Source organism: Pleurodeles waltl, chromosome 7 (genome assembly GCF_031143425.1).
Source record: "Pleurodeles waltl isolate 20211129_DDA chromosome 7, aPleWal1.hap1.20221129, whole genome shotgun sequence".
In the NCBI taxonomy this organism is placed as follows: Eukaryota; Metazoa; Chordata; class Amphibia; order Caudata; family Salamandridae; genus Pleurodeles; species Pleurodeles waltl.
This window is the reverse complement of record NC_090446.1, coordinates 1,220,302,589-1,220,319,519: the sequence shown is the minus strand read 5'-3', so window position 1 is coordinate 1,220,319,519 and position 16,931 is coordinate 1,220,302,589.

Genomic DNA, 16,931 nt, shown 5'->3' with positions numbered 1-16,931 from the left:
TGTAGATGGCTCTTAGCACTGGTGGGGTTGGGGTGCCACATAGCCTGCCTCACAAAGGGCCCTTGCTTACAAAGTTTGCCCTGGCCTAGGGTAACCCACTGCCCATCTCCCCCACCCAGACACCTTGTAATGCGCACAGAGTCAGATGGATGTGACGGTACTCACCCCCTTGTGGCTGCTGTGATGCCCTCAAGTGCTCATTCAACTCCAGATACGCCACCACCAGGATCTGGAACATCAGGTGGGTCATGGTGCGACGGGCACCACTCCCACGTTGGGAGGCCATCCCCAGCTGGGCCTCTGTCTTCTTCTTGCTCCAGAGGCGAATGTCCTCCCATCTTTTACTGCAGTGGGTGCTCCGTCTATGGTGGATCCCCAGGGTCCAGACGTCCTTGGCGATGGCACGCCAAATATCCTTCTTCCGGTGGGTGCTGACCTAGAGGAATAGTACAGGAGAAAAGGAAAAACTTCAACTGTCCGGACCGTCACAGTCATTGGCCCACGTTCCCACCCTTGCGCTGGCGCACATACACTCACCGTCGGCAAATGCAGGCCTCAGTCCCCCCCCCCAATGTATCTTCCATCCACACCACTCCAAACAGGCATTGCCCATGCAGCATGCTCACAGTGTACTCACCTGTCTGGAGGACCGTAGAGTAGCGTGTACTGGGGGAGGACCCCATCCACTAACTTCTCCATCTCCTCCGAAGTGAAGGCAGGGGCCCTTTCCCTAGACACATGAGCCATCGTCGCTTCCAGACTGAGGTCACAGCAGCACTTGCAGTGTAGGTCCTCTCCTGTCGAAGGTCAGGTATCAAGTGAGTGAACAGACAGAAAATGGCGGTCACGTCCACGGCGGAACGTACCGTCACCACCAGCGTACATCGTCATTTACTCCTGGGACACATAGGGTCCAATGTTAACCAATGCAGGATTGCACTGCGGTCTTCGACCGCCTACCGAGACGGTGTAGAACGCCAGCGCAGATACCTCATATCCCCTTGTCCCACCTTACAGGTCAGGCAGCCGCCATTTAAGGGGGCCACATGGCATTAATATTAATAGCGTCACACCTATCTAGGCCTTGCATACACACGGTAACAGGCACATTGTGGATTTACAAATGTTTGCTAATGACATGTAGTAATACCTCAGTGTTGGCTGACTCTCTGCTCGGTGTTTTCCTCCATAGGGCACGTCTGCTGGGGCAGGTGGTGAGATGGCGGCATCCTCCGGTGTACAGACCACTGGTGGACCTGTCGACAATGGAAGAGAGACACGTAATAGTCACCTACAGACTTGATTGTGCAACAATCCATCAACTGTGTGCCCAGCTGGAGCCAAACCTGATCTCAGCAATCCGCCATCCCACAGGAATCCCCCCTCTAGTGCAGGTGCTGCCAGTACTCCATTTCCTGGCAAGTGGGTCTTTTCAAACAACAGTGACCATTGCATCAGGGATGTCCCACCTTATGTTCTCAAACGTGTTGTCAAGGGTGTTGTATGCCCTGCTTAAACACATGCGCAGCTACATTGTTTTCCCTCAGGTGGAGGATTTGCCTACAGTGAAAGGTGACTTCTATGCCCTGGGTCATATCCCCAACATCATAGGTGCCATTGATGGGACACATGTGGCCTTGGTACCCCCCGCAGGAGTGAATAGGTGTACAGAAACCGGGAGAGCTACCATTCAATGAATGTGCAGATGGTGTGTTTGGCCGACCAGTACATCTCCTATGTGAATGCCAAGTTTCCAGGCTCAGTGCATGACGGTTACATTCTGAGGAATAGCAGCATCCCTTATGTGATGGGGCATCTCCAGAGGCACCATGTGTGACTAATAGGTGAGGACAAGGACCCTATACCCTGTGAATAGTTGTCTGGGTCTGGGGTTGTCCCTAAGTGTTAGTGTGTGTTTAACAGTTGTCCCTCGACATTTGCAGGTGACTCTGGGTACCCCAACCTGTCATGACTACTGACCCCAGTGAGAAATCCCAGGACAAGGGCAGAGGAACGCTACAATGAGGCACATGGGTGAACTAGGAGAGTGATCGAAAGGACCTTCGGCCTCCTGAAGGCCAGGTTCCGGTGCCTCCATATGACAGGTAGTTCTCTCTACTACTCACCAAAGAAGGTGTTCTAGATCATCGTGGCCTGCTGTATGCTGCACAACCTGGCTTTGCGACAACAGGTGCCTTTTCTGCAGGAGGATGGTCCGGATGGGGGTCCTGTGGCAGCTGTGGAGCTTGTGGACAGTGAAGAAGAGGAAGCATAAGAAGAGGATTTCGACAACAGAAACAACATTATCCAGCAATACTTCCACTGAGACACAGGTAAGAAGATGTCACTGCCTCACACCTCTCATCCAATTGTTAGACCCATCATATGTCTGTCATTTTCACCCAGTGTATGGACCTTGAGTTGTCACTTTGCCTTTCCATTTCACAGATGTGGGTCCCACTGTGTGACCTCTGCTATATTACCTCATGGACTAGAGCTGTGTTACATCGGTATGTTGACAATACAATCGACATTGCTATATTCCATAGTTATTACGAATACACCTTTGTGAAAGCACAGACTGACTCAAGCTTGTTTTCTGATTCAAGGGTGTTTATTTCAGTGCTAAATAGTGGAGGGGGTTGTAAAATGGGCAGGGGTGATGGTCGAGGATTGTCCATGGCAGAATCCAGTCTATTTGTTTCACAGGTGCATTGTCCAAAGGGGCATAGGAAATGGAGCTAGGGCAGTTGATGGATGGACAGGGTGACGAAGTGGGATAGAAGGATGACATTCACGGGGGTCTAATTTCCTGGCGGGGTCTTGGCATTGTTCTCTGTCTTTGTCCTGGATCTCAAGGACCGTTTGCTGGGTGGTTCTCCATCTGCAGGCGGTGGGGTGCTGGTGTTGTGGTCCTGTGTCGGTGCCTCCAGTCCACTAGCGCCGGCGGAGGTAATGGGCTGTTCATCATCCAGGCTAGTGTCAGGAGCCCCTTGTTGTGCCACAGAGTCCCTCCTGGAGTTCACAAGGTCCTTCAGCACCCCTACAATGGTGGCCAGGGTGGTGCTGATGGACTTAAGATCCTCCCTGATCCCCAGATACTGTTCCTCCTGCAGCCGCTGGGTCTCCTGAAACTTGGCGAGTACCGTTGCCATCATCTCCTGGGAATGATGGTACGCTCCCATGATGTTGGAGAAGGCCTCGTGGAGAGTAGGTTCCCTGGCGTTGTCCTCCCACTGTTACGCATCAGTCCTCACAGTTCCCCTGTTTTCCCGTGCCTCTGTCCCCTGAACCATGTTCCCACTGCCACTGCACCCAGGTCCCTGATTTTCTTGGGGTGGTGGGTTTGCCTGAGTTCCCTGTAGTGGTGGACACACTGCTGCTTGACATGTCCTGGGGACAGAGGGATGGGCCCACTGGGTGGGTGCTGTGCTGGTGTTTCCTGAGGGGGGAGGTTCTGTGGTGGCTTGTGCCAGTGTCAAGAGAACCGACTGTCCCGAGTTCCCAGATGGGCCGGGCTGGTCATCTTGATCCAGTTGGATAGAGCTGCTGACATCACTGTGGGCCTCTTCTGTGGAGGGAGTGGACATGTCTGGAACCTTCAGTCCAGTGATGTTGGGTAGGGTGTCGCGTGGGCTCTCATTATTCTAAATGAGACTACTGGATTCCTAGGTAGCAGGATCGATAACGGTGTGGGGGACTGAGTCTGGCCCACGTGTAAGGAACGCTGTCACCCTAAATCCGGTTGTTGCTCCGGCTAACTAGCAGTGCCTCATTTCTCCCGCGGGGAAGAAATGATTGGGCAGCCGAGCGCATGACATCTTTGGAACTTCTCAGGGAAGTCATGGTTACTCAGATCCAAACCAACTCTCTCATTCACAATATGGTCTCATATACAAATGACAAAGACAGTATAAGTTTTATATAATGTTTTAATAAAACGACTGTATTTTAGATTTTAAGGCGTGAGCCGCAATAACCAGAACAATACAAAATAGTAAAATGGATATAGTAACCAGGAGAGTAAAACATAGAAATAAAGCTATCATAATTCCTAACCGTTTCTACTCTCCCTCTGCTTGTTCTATTTAGAGCACAGCATGTTAAGCTTTCAGCTTGCCTATTAGAATCACTGTGGGGATATCAGCCCTCATACCTGAGCAAAGACCTGTGATCTTGGTTCAGCATCTGCAACGAGGCAGTCAGCGTCAAGTTGTGGTTCCCTGGTCGGAATCTCCCTCTTGCGTGTACTGGGACAAGGAAGTAATTTTATAACTAATATGTGAGCGTGATCACAAAATGTCCCTACGCAGGAATGCCCAGTCTAAACTCTTACCACGTCTATCGGCAATGTACCAGACTGTATCCTTGACTGAAGCACAGAGTAAACATGTTATGGAGAACTCCAGTGTTGAAGTAGGCAAAACAGTGTGATATGAATAAAAAACAACACCGTAGAACTGGCTATTTGAAAAATAACAGTACGAAGCCTAAGAAAAAACATGTAGAGCAAAGTGCACAGAGGCTCTAAGCTATTAGCAAGTGAATAAAATATATTCAGGGCAAAATGCACAAAGGCCTAAAGCCTGAAGCTAAAGCGCAATGAATAGTAAAACTAACCACACTACACCCTCCCCTTGTCGGTAGCAAGTGGTTCCAATAACATAAAAGGATGCCCTAAACATAAACAATATCTAAAACAAGATTTTCGACAAGGTGAGAAGACAACAAAGTCATAAATTTAGGTAACATGTGAGCATAACCAAATCCAATATAGTGTCAATTTTGTAAAATCCAATCATCAGACAGAAGCAATAGAACGTAGGAGTTCCTCCACTTCGATATATGTCAATATCGGAAGATCCACGCCACAAAGTACCATGGAGCAGGTGTGATCCAAAGCCCCAAAACCATTCAGGGCGGCACCCCGTGCAGGGCCTATGAAAGAGAAACTACCATCTTCCTCCAGGAAGGGAATCTCATAAACTGCCTCACGAAGCAAGCGCATCCGTAGTGCTCAAGTCTGGGAATGAGCCCTCATCGGGAACATCAACAGATCAGCATCGACCATCGGAGGGCGCTGCAACGAGAGACAGAGAGCCAGTGCATGTTCAAACGAGCACCAAAGGCACCGAAACACGGGTTGCACACAATCCAAAACCGGTCTGAATGATAGAGACCAGTCGCACTCCAATTGTCCCAGGAGTGTTGCCCCAAAATGCTGCATCATGCGTTCACGACACAGCTGCGCTGATGGGAGCAGTAGTACAGGATCTCGTCGTGACGGGACAGCCATTGCGAAAAAATAGCAATAACAGCAAGACTCCAGCTAACAAAGACAAAGTAATCGGGAAACCCCCAAAAATGCTTCCGAAAATAGAATGTATAGTCGAAGGTATCAAACCGAATATGGAAGAGAAGGTATTAGCAAAACCAACACCAACGACTTTGAAAAAATGTGCAATACCAGCAGTGCTGGATGCATTAAATATACGTCCCACAAGTTCACCGAAGTGAGTCGGAAAGTTACTATTCAAAAGGGACTGTATCTCCGCCGATGACCTTGCCACCTGAAGTGCGTAGGTCTCGCTAGCAGATGTAAGGGCCACATGCTTTTGAAACAATAAAGCTTTTAGCCGACTCAACTTGTCGAAATCAACCTTGGAAGTAGCAATATGAGGCCAGATGTCCGCTACCTCCCTAATTTGAGTGGGGGGAACAACACATTCCCGCAGCACGTAACGGCCTTGTTGACAACGACGATGTAAACTATTCCGGCACGCATGCCACAGCAGCGTTCGCTGTTAAGAACAATGTAACTGCCGTTAGAAAGCACCTGGAAAGTGTTTTTAATAACCGGGACTGGAACTCCCTTCAGATAACAAGCTAAGTTAGCAATCGAAGCATTACAAGCTCCGTGCAAGGACAGCTGTTTACAAACCATTGAATGGCTGACAGAAGCTTCGCATTCGCTACCGCTAAGAAAAACCTCCTTCAAACCATTAACACATCTGTACTGAAAGGGAAGGTCCCACACCTCGTGTATGTAACTGTCTCCCAATAGTTCATATCTACCCACCGGAATGTGCTTCAAACACGAAGTAAATTGCAAAGTAGAGATAGGCAAATTAATAACCCCATGGATCAACCATTCAGCTGACGGAATCTCAGCTACCGTGAAAGGCAGTTTCTCTAATTTTTCAATATTTAACATAACATATGTCGCTTCCTTTTTAGCCATCAGTTGTTGTTGACGAGTCAAATTAAAAGAGATAAAGATCTCCTTGGCACGAACGTGCTGCCATGGAACGCGACCCGCCTTCAAGGTCTGAAGAGTCCAACCCAGCTGCATGATGGATCGTGTCTGACTCTGCCCATGATACAAAGAAGACATGTCCGATTTAATAATGTCTATAGCAGAGGACACAATGCTGTCAATCGTGTAAACACGTTCAGAAAGGGTATGCATGCCATTATCAACAACAGACAAAGTCTGCATCAGATTTGCTTGATCTATCTGCCTCAACCGGGCTGCAGCCTCTTGTTGTGAAAGCTTCCAAATCTCATTATAAACCTCGTATAAGAACCTTTTCTTCCGTGGTACTCTGGGACCTGACAAAAAATCTTGTAAGTCAGTATTATTAGACAGTAACATGAGATGTGACTTAACCGCATCCAGCGTGGAGGACTTTAACCATTGCTGACAAAGCTTCCCCACACTGTATGTAGTTATTATATCAGCATGTTCTGGTGAAACGTAACGAGGGTCTGCCCTACTAGTCCGGAACCCCCCTGAAGAGGTGACAAAACGTTGATGACACATATTAGTGTCTACAGGCCATAATAACCACCCGCCTGGACGTAACGATGAAGTGTTAAGTGTACCATTCTGGACCCAATGTGTAAAGTCACCGAAAGTAGCATTCATATAGTGCTGCCAATTTTGTAATTTAGAAGGGACAGGTATACTAGGCAAAGTTAACTCCTTAATTGTCGCTAAGCCCAAACAGCTAGTCTGTTGTACTGTGTCATTGAGGAAAATCATCTGCACAGGGATAATACATGCTCTAAATAACGTGTCCCTGCCTCGCATTTGCCAATTTTTCGTACCCCAAACACTTTTCAAGTCAACAGTTTTCAACCAGTATTCATATCCTTCGACCGACAGTTTAGATACAAACAAATTAGAATACAGTAATTTAGTATCGGTCAATAACATTTGCTTATTAGAATACGGTGTAACTTTAAAATAATAGGACCTAGCATTACGCGGATCATGCCCAGTAAAATATGCAAATTTGTCATAATATGTTTTTGAACTCCCTTGTGGAGGAGTCGAGCAATGTTCCCATTGCACATAATTAAATATGGACTTAGGGCTACTAGCTTTATGAATAAAGTGGTGTCCATAATAGTTATAACAAAACATGTCACCATGATTATCTCTAAACTGGTAAGCATCTTCATCGTCATAGACAGTATAATATTGCAAATCCGTAAGCATAAAATCTACTGTCTTCACATCCCAATCATCAGAAACAATGCCAGGTATAACAATATCATTCATTGATAATTTGAGGACATACGGTATTTGAATCAATTCAGTGGGACCATATATATCAAACATTACTTTATCCCACACAATTCCATCCGGAACTGGTATAGCAGAAATGTTCACTGTGGACAAGTCTCTTCGAACCATATGAGACGATAAATGTGGTTTCAACACAGTTTCCACGTGCTCAATGTCAGATCGATCAGGAAGAAAATGACCATGTATTATCAGAAAAAAAGTAACCACAAATCCCAACCATAATAATATAGTCATCACGGCCAAAAATAGCCAAAAATAGTTCCAAGGAAAAACAAAATATGTTCGTTTAAGCCATCCCAGCAGCCGTCGTGGACCGTGGACAGAAGACATCGAAGACGAGGAGCCGGACCCATCATTATCAGCGTCGTTGAAGCAGCCAGAAGCAGTTCTAGCAAAAGGTGCAACTCTGAACGAAGAAGCAGACGGAGGCTCCCGCCGTGGCACGCTATAAACCACATGTTCAGAAACATCAGTAGAACGTACAGCAATTTGATCACAAGATTCCATATTAATCGCCGTCGGTGGAACGATCGCAAGATCATCATCCACCCTCCCCAAGCTCGGAGAGGAAACAGTGTCGGTGAAAATCACCTGCAGCGGGACCTCATCCCCAGTAGTGAGAGGGATTCCGGAACTACTGGGTGTCCCTCTTGGTTTGCTGTGCAGAATCGGCCACATGTTGTAACTTGACATTATCAATGGAAACAAAGCGATTTCCTTCGGCCCCTCGCAGCGGCGGTAAAATCACAGTTCTCGTGCCGCTTACCCCTAACACAGGGACAGGGTCTCGATAAGAAGGACCAAATTCTTTTTTAACTGCGACCTTTTCACGCACCAGATCCCCAATCTTGGGTATCCAACCAGTAGATGTTACTGGCTCATCCTTAATTCCTGAGGAGGCAGCATTGGCAGAAGAGTTATCTTCACGGAATTGTTGTAAATCCTGCAAAACAGTGACACGATCATTTATGTCAAAGGGCGTATCTGCCGCCTCCACACCAGGACCATCTAGATCAGGAACATACATTTGTGATCCGAACAGGCACTCATATGAAGTACGACCCCCCAGTGACCTTCTAGGCAAGTTATTAAGTGCCCTCTGTACTCCATATAGGTGGGCTAGCCAACCACGACCCGTACCTATAACTCTGGCTGTTAAGGACTGCTTTAAATCACGATTTAAACGCTCCACGACAGAATTTCCCTCGGGATGAAATGGAGACGAGAATTGGAGTTGGACCCCCAACGAAGCCATGGTGTCCCTGAATGCCTTAGAGGCAAAAGCAGGGCCCTGGTCCGAATGAAAAGCCGCAACTGCAAATATATCGACAAAGATGCGCAAATCTTTAATAACAGTGCGAGCGTCAGCCGAGCGTTGTGGCCATACCCATACAAATCTGGAGCACGAATCTACAGCAACCAATATATACTTGTATGCACTATCTGGTGTCAGCGGACCACAATGATCCAAGTACACACACTGTAATGGTTTGTTTGAAATCAGAAGGGGCGTCTGCTGCGGGCGTCTAGCCGACGATGTCTTAATTTGTTGACAAATGTCACAACAAAGGACATACTGTTTCGTCTCCTTATAGAGACCAGGCCACCAATAACGAGCCTGTAAAAGTGAAATTGTGGCAGCCACCCCAGCATGTGCAGAAGCCACCCCTTCATGTGCTGCAGAAATTAATCGAGGTCTCTCAATTTTATTGGGAATTTCACGTACACCAACGCCTGGAATTGTAACAGTAGCATTTAGTGCACCATTCAAGCAGTAACTGTATTTTGAAGGAAATCCTTTAGGAAAGGGCGTGCCATCAGCAGTAGCTTGTATGGCAGCTGAAATTTCTGTGTCTGGTTTTGAACTCGAACGAGTCACTGCGGCCACAGTGGCGACAGCCACTGCCGACTTCGCGGCTTCATCAGCGAAAGTATTCCCAGCAACGTGTATTCCAACGCGCTGGTGTCCAAGTGTATGCACAACATGGACTTTAGGAAGCGTTTCCTTTAGATCCGCAACCTTACCCCACAACATTTTATGCTTAATGGTGTTGCCTTTAGAATCTCTGAACCCATTCATCTTCCAATAGTGTAAATATTCATTGAAAGACTGCACACAGTAGTAGGAGTCACAGACCAGCAATGTTAAAAGGGCCGGATCCGCGTGCTCCAACGCTAACAATAGAGCTTTGAGCTCAGCCAGCTGTGCTGTGCAATCTCCCAAGGTTTTAGTATAAGTATGTCGGGGGCAGAACACTTCCCCCTCCATAGTGCCGCTCACCACCGCACATGCAGCAGAATATTGTTGTTTAGTCCCAACCGCCGGTTGCGCAGAGCCATCAGTATACATGACCACTTCATATTGGTCAATAGGCAATGTACCAGCAGGAACAGGGTATTCTATTTCGTATTGAAGAAATTCTTGAGTCTGCAGTTTAGGGTCAAATACATAATCTACATCAGTGGCTGTCAAAGACGTAGCCCACTGTATCCATCGCGGGTGTAAAGCTTTCGAATTAGGAACACTCGCTTTGGTAACAGCCTCTAAGGCCGGAACCGGGGAAACGACAACTATGCGTTGACCCTGGGCCAGCGGTCTTTCTTTAATAACAGCCATCTGTACTGCAGTGAGAATTTTCTCAATTTGTGCAAAACGTTGCTCTGCAGCCGAATACAAGTGAGATTTGTATGCAATCGGGACAGTCTCCCCTTCATTAAAGGTGACATAAGTAAACCCAACAGCCCCAGGTATTACCCTGATCACTAAATGTGTCTTATTGTCCCAAGTGTGTAAGTGTTTAACTGCTAAAAGATCACTCTGTAATTCTCGCAGTATGTGTGTATGTTCAATCGTCCAAAGTTTACTCGAAAAATTAGGGCGAATCAACTCGTATAATGGTTTTATACGCGTTGCATATTCAGGAATGTAAGTTCTGCCAAAATTCAGAAACCCCAACAATGACTGGAGCTTCCGAACCGTATTAGGAGGCTGCAATAAAGCACATTTCTCCAAAAAATGTGGCGCTAAGCTCTTACCCTCACTCGACAACTCATATCCCAGGAAAATGACGCTGAGGAAAGCAATCTTCGATTTCTTAAAATTGAACTTATAGCCAATATCAGCAAATCCCACAACAATGCGCGATACACACCTTAGATGTTGCAGAATCTCATCATCTGTCAGATATATGTCATCAACATATGATAATGCTTCAGGGTCGAACTCATGCAGCATTTCAGTTACATGAGCCGAAAACAGTCCTGGGCTATTCTTATACCCCTGAGGCAAACGACAAAAAAATTTCTGAGAGCCAAACGCACTGAAACAGGTATAGTCCCGACTCTCGGGCGCTATATTCTGGCAGAAAAATCCATTCGAGATATCCAACGTTGTTTTGTATTTTTTACGCACTATATTATTCATGAGCGCTGCGCTATGTGAATTCTGTATTGCATATGTGCGTGTATGACTATTCAAATGTCGGTAATCCACCACTATCCTATAGGAATGGTCCGGTTTAGCAACCGGAAACAAGGGATTATTCATCGGCGAGACACAGGGCTCAATAACGCCCTGATACTCCAATTCAGAAAGAATTTTCCTAACCGATGCCCTAGCTTCAAATTTGATAGGATATTGCGGTTGTGGCTGAGGTTCGCCCTTTATTGGTATTACATGATAAGGTGATTGTCTGTCCCACCCCACGTTATTTCTATACAAGGCGGGAGCCTGTGCTAGAGCCCATGATTTACTATAGGACTCCGCGAGTTCTCTCGGAACAAGTGGTGAGAAGGAAGGTGTAATAACCTCCTCCCCAACCGGACAGTCGCGAACAAAGTCAGGTGGCCAAACTTGTTCGGCCAACAGAACATCATATGATTTTACCACATGGTCCCAAAAAATGGCGTTAATAACACGGTCAATATCCCCTTCCAATCGCAGAGTTACTTCATATACTCTATCAGGATCAGAGACTCGCATATCCGCCGTCTCGACTTGTATGAAGTCATCAGTTGCTTTCACCTCCAGATGCTCTAGAAGACTCCGGCGAACTATTGTGACCTCTGCCGCGCTGTCTAACAGTGCTAACGCCCATGTCTTGTTCGTCAAGAGAACTCTCTTCTTGAGCGGCATGTCTAACTGAGACAGCTGCCACTTTCTTCTTTTTTAATTGCTGTTTCTGTTGCAGCGGTTTCTCTTCTTGTTTAATAGAAACCTCCGCTGAGCGTTGTGAATCCTGTCTCGGTTTCACGTACTCCGTCCTCCGCTCTGACCGCCCACCTCTCTCACTTCTCTTTTCCGAGGAGTCCTGAAAGGAACGAGATTGGCGTGTATCAGTATATTGATATCTATCAGGCGTCTTCAAAGTATCCCTATTCCTGAGATTATACTTATTCTGTGGGGTCTCCGGTTGCGGAGACTGCCCATCATCCTTCTTAGGTGTTTGCTGTTTCTTTTCCCAGCGCTTTTTCGAACCCTCAGGTTGTTGCTGTTTAGCATTATCTTTATTATTTTTTCCCTGTAACTGGGGTTTTTGTGGTCTAGCCCCTAGGCTATCACGACCAATACTAGAATATGTTTCCGCTATTATTCTCGGAAGCTCCTGCTCCTGTTGAAGCAGCGGAACATCCCGAAGACGCATACGCACAGCTAGTGCTACTGCCTCTCCTTTGAGATTACTCAAAATAATAGAAGAAACTGTGGCAAAATTGCCCAGCAACTGCATGCCCAAATCCAAGGCAGGGGCAGCCCCATATTCTTCCTGTATCTGCTTAAGTACGTCCGGTAAATTAGCTAATGTCGGTGTACCGTGTGCCGTAGTGTAGAGCGCGGCAAACACCGTGCCCCATGTATTACAAAGGTCCACCGGAGGAACCATCCCGTACGGCAAACACATCGTCAAAATTCTATGTTTATCCTGAGGTCCCGTATGGGGAAATACTGCCTCCAGCGTATTAATTTTCTGCGCCAGCCAAAACGGAGTCTCCTCTCGTTTAGCCGGTGCTTTACCCATAACTGAGTGTACAGTGGCCGGATTAAGACCCGGAACCACCGCCTGTGGGTGTGCTGGAGCAGCATGCGCTGCATTCGTATTTAATGTCTGCATCACAAACTGAACTAATCGTCTATATGTATCCGTTAATTCTGTATATAAACGACGAACTTCAACCACTGCCAATTGAGCAACCGCAGGATGTGGTTTATATGTGGCCAATAAAGGCCAGGTGGGACCATCATTACTCAGTGGACCTAACCGTACTTGTGTTATTGTGTGTGGGAGGGCGCCATAAAGCCAATTATGGTGTTCTTGATAAGATATAGGTATTTCTAAATAAGCGTAAGCCCTGTATTGTCCAGGGGCATTCGCAACTGTGTATTCGTGAAAAGTATTTGTTCCCCCATCCACTGCTGGAAAAGTGACCCAAGAATAAAAAAGTTCCATTCGAAAGGCCGCATGGGCGTTCACCACAAAAGTGACTGGACCCCCCTGGACTGTCAGTCCATGTGCCAATAGATGTCCCGTGAGCGGATGTCGCATATTAATTGCGATGTTCACTTCATTAGGATTCGCCATTTTATAAAAAACGGCTGCAGGTCAGAGAAGGCACACCAATATCGGGGTTTTTTCCTTTCAAAGTTCAAGCTTAAACAACCAACCACTAAGCAATAGGAAGCACCTATGCCGTGGCGGCGGAAACCCTCAGCCCCACGGACGTCTTCGTATACGGAACCAAGGAGTCAAAATATATATGAGACCAAGAGAGTCAGTCGGACCTAATCATTAGAGCCAGACCAAACGTTGGCGGCGCCATGTCGCGTGGGCTCTCATTATTCTAAATGAGACTACTGGATTCCTAGGTAGCAGGATCGATAACGGTGTGGGGGACTGAGTCTGGCCCACGTGTAAGGAACGCTGTCACCCTAAATCCGGTTGTTGCTCCGGCTAACTAGCAGTGCCTCATTTCTCCCGCGGGGAAGAAATGATTGGGCAGCCGAGCGCATGACATCTTTGGAACTTCTCAGGGAAGTCGTGGTTACTCAGATCCAAACCAACTCTCTCATTCACAATATGGTCTCATATACAAATGACAAAGACAGTATAAGTTTTATATAATGTTTTAATAAAACTACTGTATTTTAGATTTTAAGGCGTGAGCCGCAATAACCAGAACAATACAAAATAGTAAAATGGATATAGTAACCAGGAGAGTAAAACATAGAAATAAAGCTATCATAATTCCTAACAGTTTCTACTCTCCCTCTGCTTGTTCTATTTAGAGCACAGCATGTTAAGCTTTCAGCTTGCCTATTAGAATCACTGTGGGGATATCAGCCCTCATACCTGAGCAAAGACCTGTGATCTTGGTTCAGCATCTGCAACGAGGCAGTCAGCGTCAAGTTGTGGTTCCCTGGTCGGAATCTCCCTCTTGCGTGTACTGGGACAAGGAAGTAATTTTATAACTAATATGTCAGCGTGATCACAAAATGTCCCTACGCAGGAATGCCCAGTCTAAACTCTTACCACGTCTATCGGCAATGCACCAGACTGTATCCTTGACTGAAGCACAGAGTAAACATGTTATGGAGAACTCCAGTGTTGAAGTAGGCAAAACAGTGTGATATGAATAAAAAACAACACCGTAGAACTGGCTATTTGAAAAATAACAGTACGAAGCCTAATAAAAAACATGTAGAGCAAAGTGCACAGAGGCTCTAAGCTATTAGCAAGTGAATAAAATATATTCAGGGCAAAATGCACAAAGGCCTAAAGCCTGAAGCTAAAGCGCAATGAATAGTAAAACTAACCACACTACAAGGGGTCCTGCAGGGGTGTAAAAGCATGATTTTAGCATCTGTGTGTGGCATTGTGTACAATGGGTGGGTGGCCCTGTACTCCAGTGCTTACATTCTTGTGTAGGACCTTGTGTGATAATTGGTTTGGGGATCTGTGTGGGTATCTGTAGTGGACATGCTTTGGTGATGGGTGTCCATGCTTTGGTGTTGCATGCAGGGCTTGGTGTTGGGATGTGTGGGTTGGGATAGTGGGACATTTGTGATGTGTTGGAGTGATGGGGGTGAGGGTGGGGTATGTGATAGCATGCAGGTAGGGTGGGGGATGTAATAGTTAAGATTTGACTTACCAGCGTCCATTCCTCCTGCTACTCCTGTGAAGCCCTCAGGATGCAGTATTGCCAAGACCTGCTTCTCCCATGTTGTTAGTAGTGGGGGAGGAGGTGGGGGTCCGCCGCCAGTCCTCTGAACTACAATCTGGTGTCTTGAGACCACGGAACACACCTTCTCCCGTAGGTCATTCCACCTCTTCCTGATGTCATCCCGTGTTCTTGGATGCTGTCCCACTGCGTTGACCCTGTCTACGATTCTGTGCCATAGCTCCATCTTCCTAGCTATGGAGGTGTGCTGCACCTTTGATCCAAATAGCTGTGGCTCTACCCAGATGATTTCCCCACTATGACTCTGAGCTCCTCCTCAGAGAACCTGGGGTGTCTCTGCGGTGCCATGGTGTGGTAAGGGTGATGTGTGAGGTGGTGTCGGTTGTGATGTGTGAGGGGATGTGTTTGTGTGTGTTGTCTGAGGTGTGTGGTTGTTGTGTGGATTTTTGGTAGTAATGGTTTGTGGGTGATGTGGGTGTGTGTTTTATATTGGATTGGGTGTGTGGGAGGGGTGTGTATGTGTATCAGGTGTGTGTATTTCGATTTGTCCAATGTGGTTGTGTTTTGTAAATGTGTGTGTATTTTGAGCGCAGCGGTGTGTACTGCCAATGGAATACCGCAGTTGAAAGACCGCCGCATGGATTCGTGGGTCGTGATAGTGTGAGTGTATTCCTGTTGGCGTGATGGTGTAGGTTTTGTTATTGCCAGTTTATCACTGACCTTTGGTGTGGCGGACTTGTGTGGGTGTCTGGATTTTGGCAGATTACGGGCTGTGGGTTGGAATTTACCGCCAATGTTGTAATGAGGGCCTATATGTTATTCCAACTTTGGCTGTGCACAGTGGCAGAGGGCTACAGAGCCTGGCCTGCGGCAAACCCCCTAACCACCCAACCCCACGCTGCACACACCCTTTCGGTCATGTGTGGTGGGAGTTGGCCATGACTGTCTCACTGAGTGTGAGAATAGGTGTGAGAGAGTGTATCTGGGATGTGAGACTGGCTGTGAGAATGTCTTTCTGGGTGGGAGAGTGGGTGCATCAGTGTCTTAGTGGGTGCATCAGTGTCTGTGAGTGGGTGTGTGAGAGTGTGAGTGAGACTGTGAGTAGGTGTGTGAGTGTCTGTCTGGGTGTGAGAGTGCATACATTAGTGTCTTAGTGGGGGTGTCAGTGTCTGTGAGTGGGTGTGTGAGGGTTTCAGTGGGTCTGTGAATGGGTGTTTGGGAGTCTGAGTGGGTCTGTGAGTGAGTGCATGACAGTCTGAGTGGCTTTGTGAGTGTGTGCGTAAGGTTCTGAGTGGGTGTGTGAGTGGGAGATTGAAAAGAGAAATTGAGAGGGAGAGAAAGAAAGCTTTCATTGTGAGGGTCTGTGACTTTAATCATTATGCCAGAGGTGACTGCTTATTGGTTTTGAAGTTACTGCAGGAAGAGACCATTGCAATGACCATCTCTCTCTCTCTCCCATCCCATTATGGGATGGGAGAGAGAGAGTGACACGACCGTGGGGGGAGTCTGAAGGCCCAAGCGGTTTAGCCAGTTCCCCACATGCTCAGGGAGCTGGCATTGCTCCCACAAGCAGGGAGCTGCTTTTAACAGCAACTCTCTATTTGCAGGAGCAATGTTTTCATCTGTCTTCCCCGCACACATATTTGCATGCAGGGAAGACAGATGAAAACTCCACTTTCTGTATGGGAGAGCTCTTCGACAGCTCTCTCTTGCAGAAAGCGGACCTTGCTTTTGTTTAGTAGAGCTCTCAGCTCCCATCAAGCAAAAGCAAACAGCTATGTCCTGGGGTGGGTACCCCGGGACATAGCTGGAGCTGGGCATTTGGGGTGGCAGTCCCCAGGGCCATCTGTGGCTCCTCGAGGGGGGCCATGCCACCCCCTCCAATGATCTTTGCCCCTAGGGAGGTGGTGGTTCCCGGGGCTCCAAAATGGATCCCCTTCACTTTTTTTTATTGTAGCCCCAGGGGTGGCAGTTTCCTGGGCTGGGGAGGGGTGGAGTGCCCTCCCTACACTATTTAAATTGGTAGCCCTGGGGAGTGGTATCCCTGGGCCTTCAGGCGGGCCACGCAGCGCCTGGCCGGGTGGCCCCCCATTACAATTCTTTAGCACCTTGGGGCAGTGGAAGTACCCTGGGCTGCTGGGGGGGTATGGACCCCCCACATCAT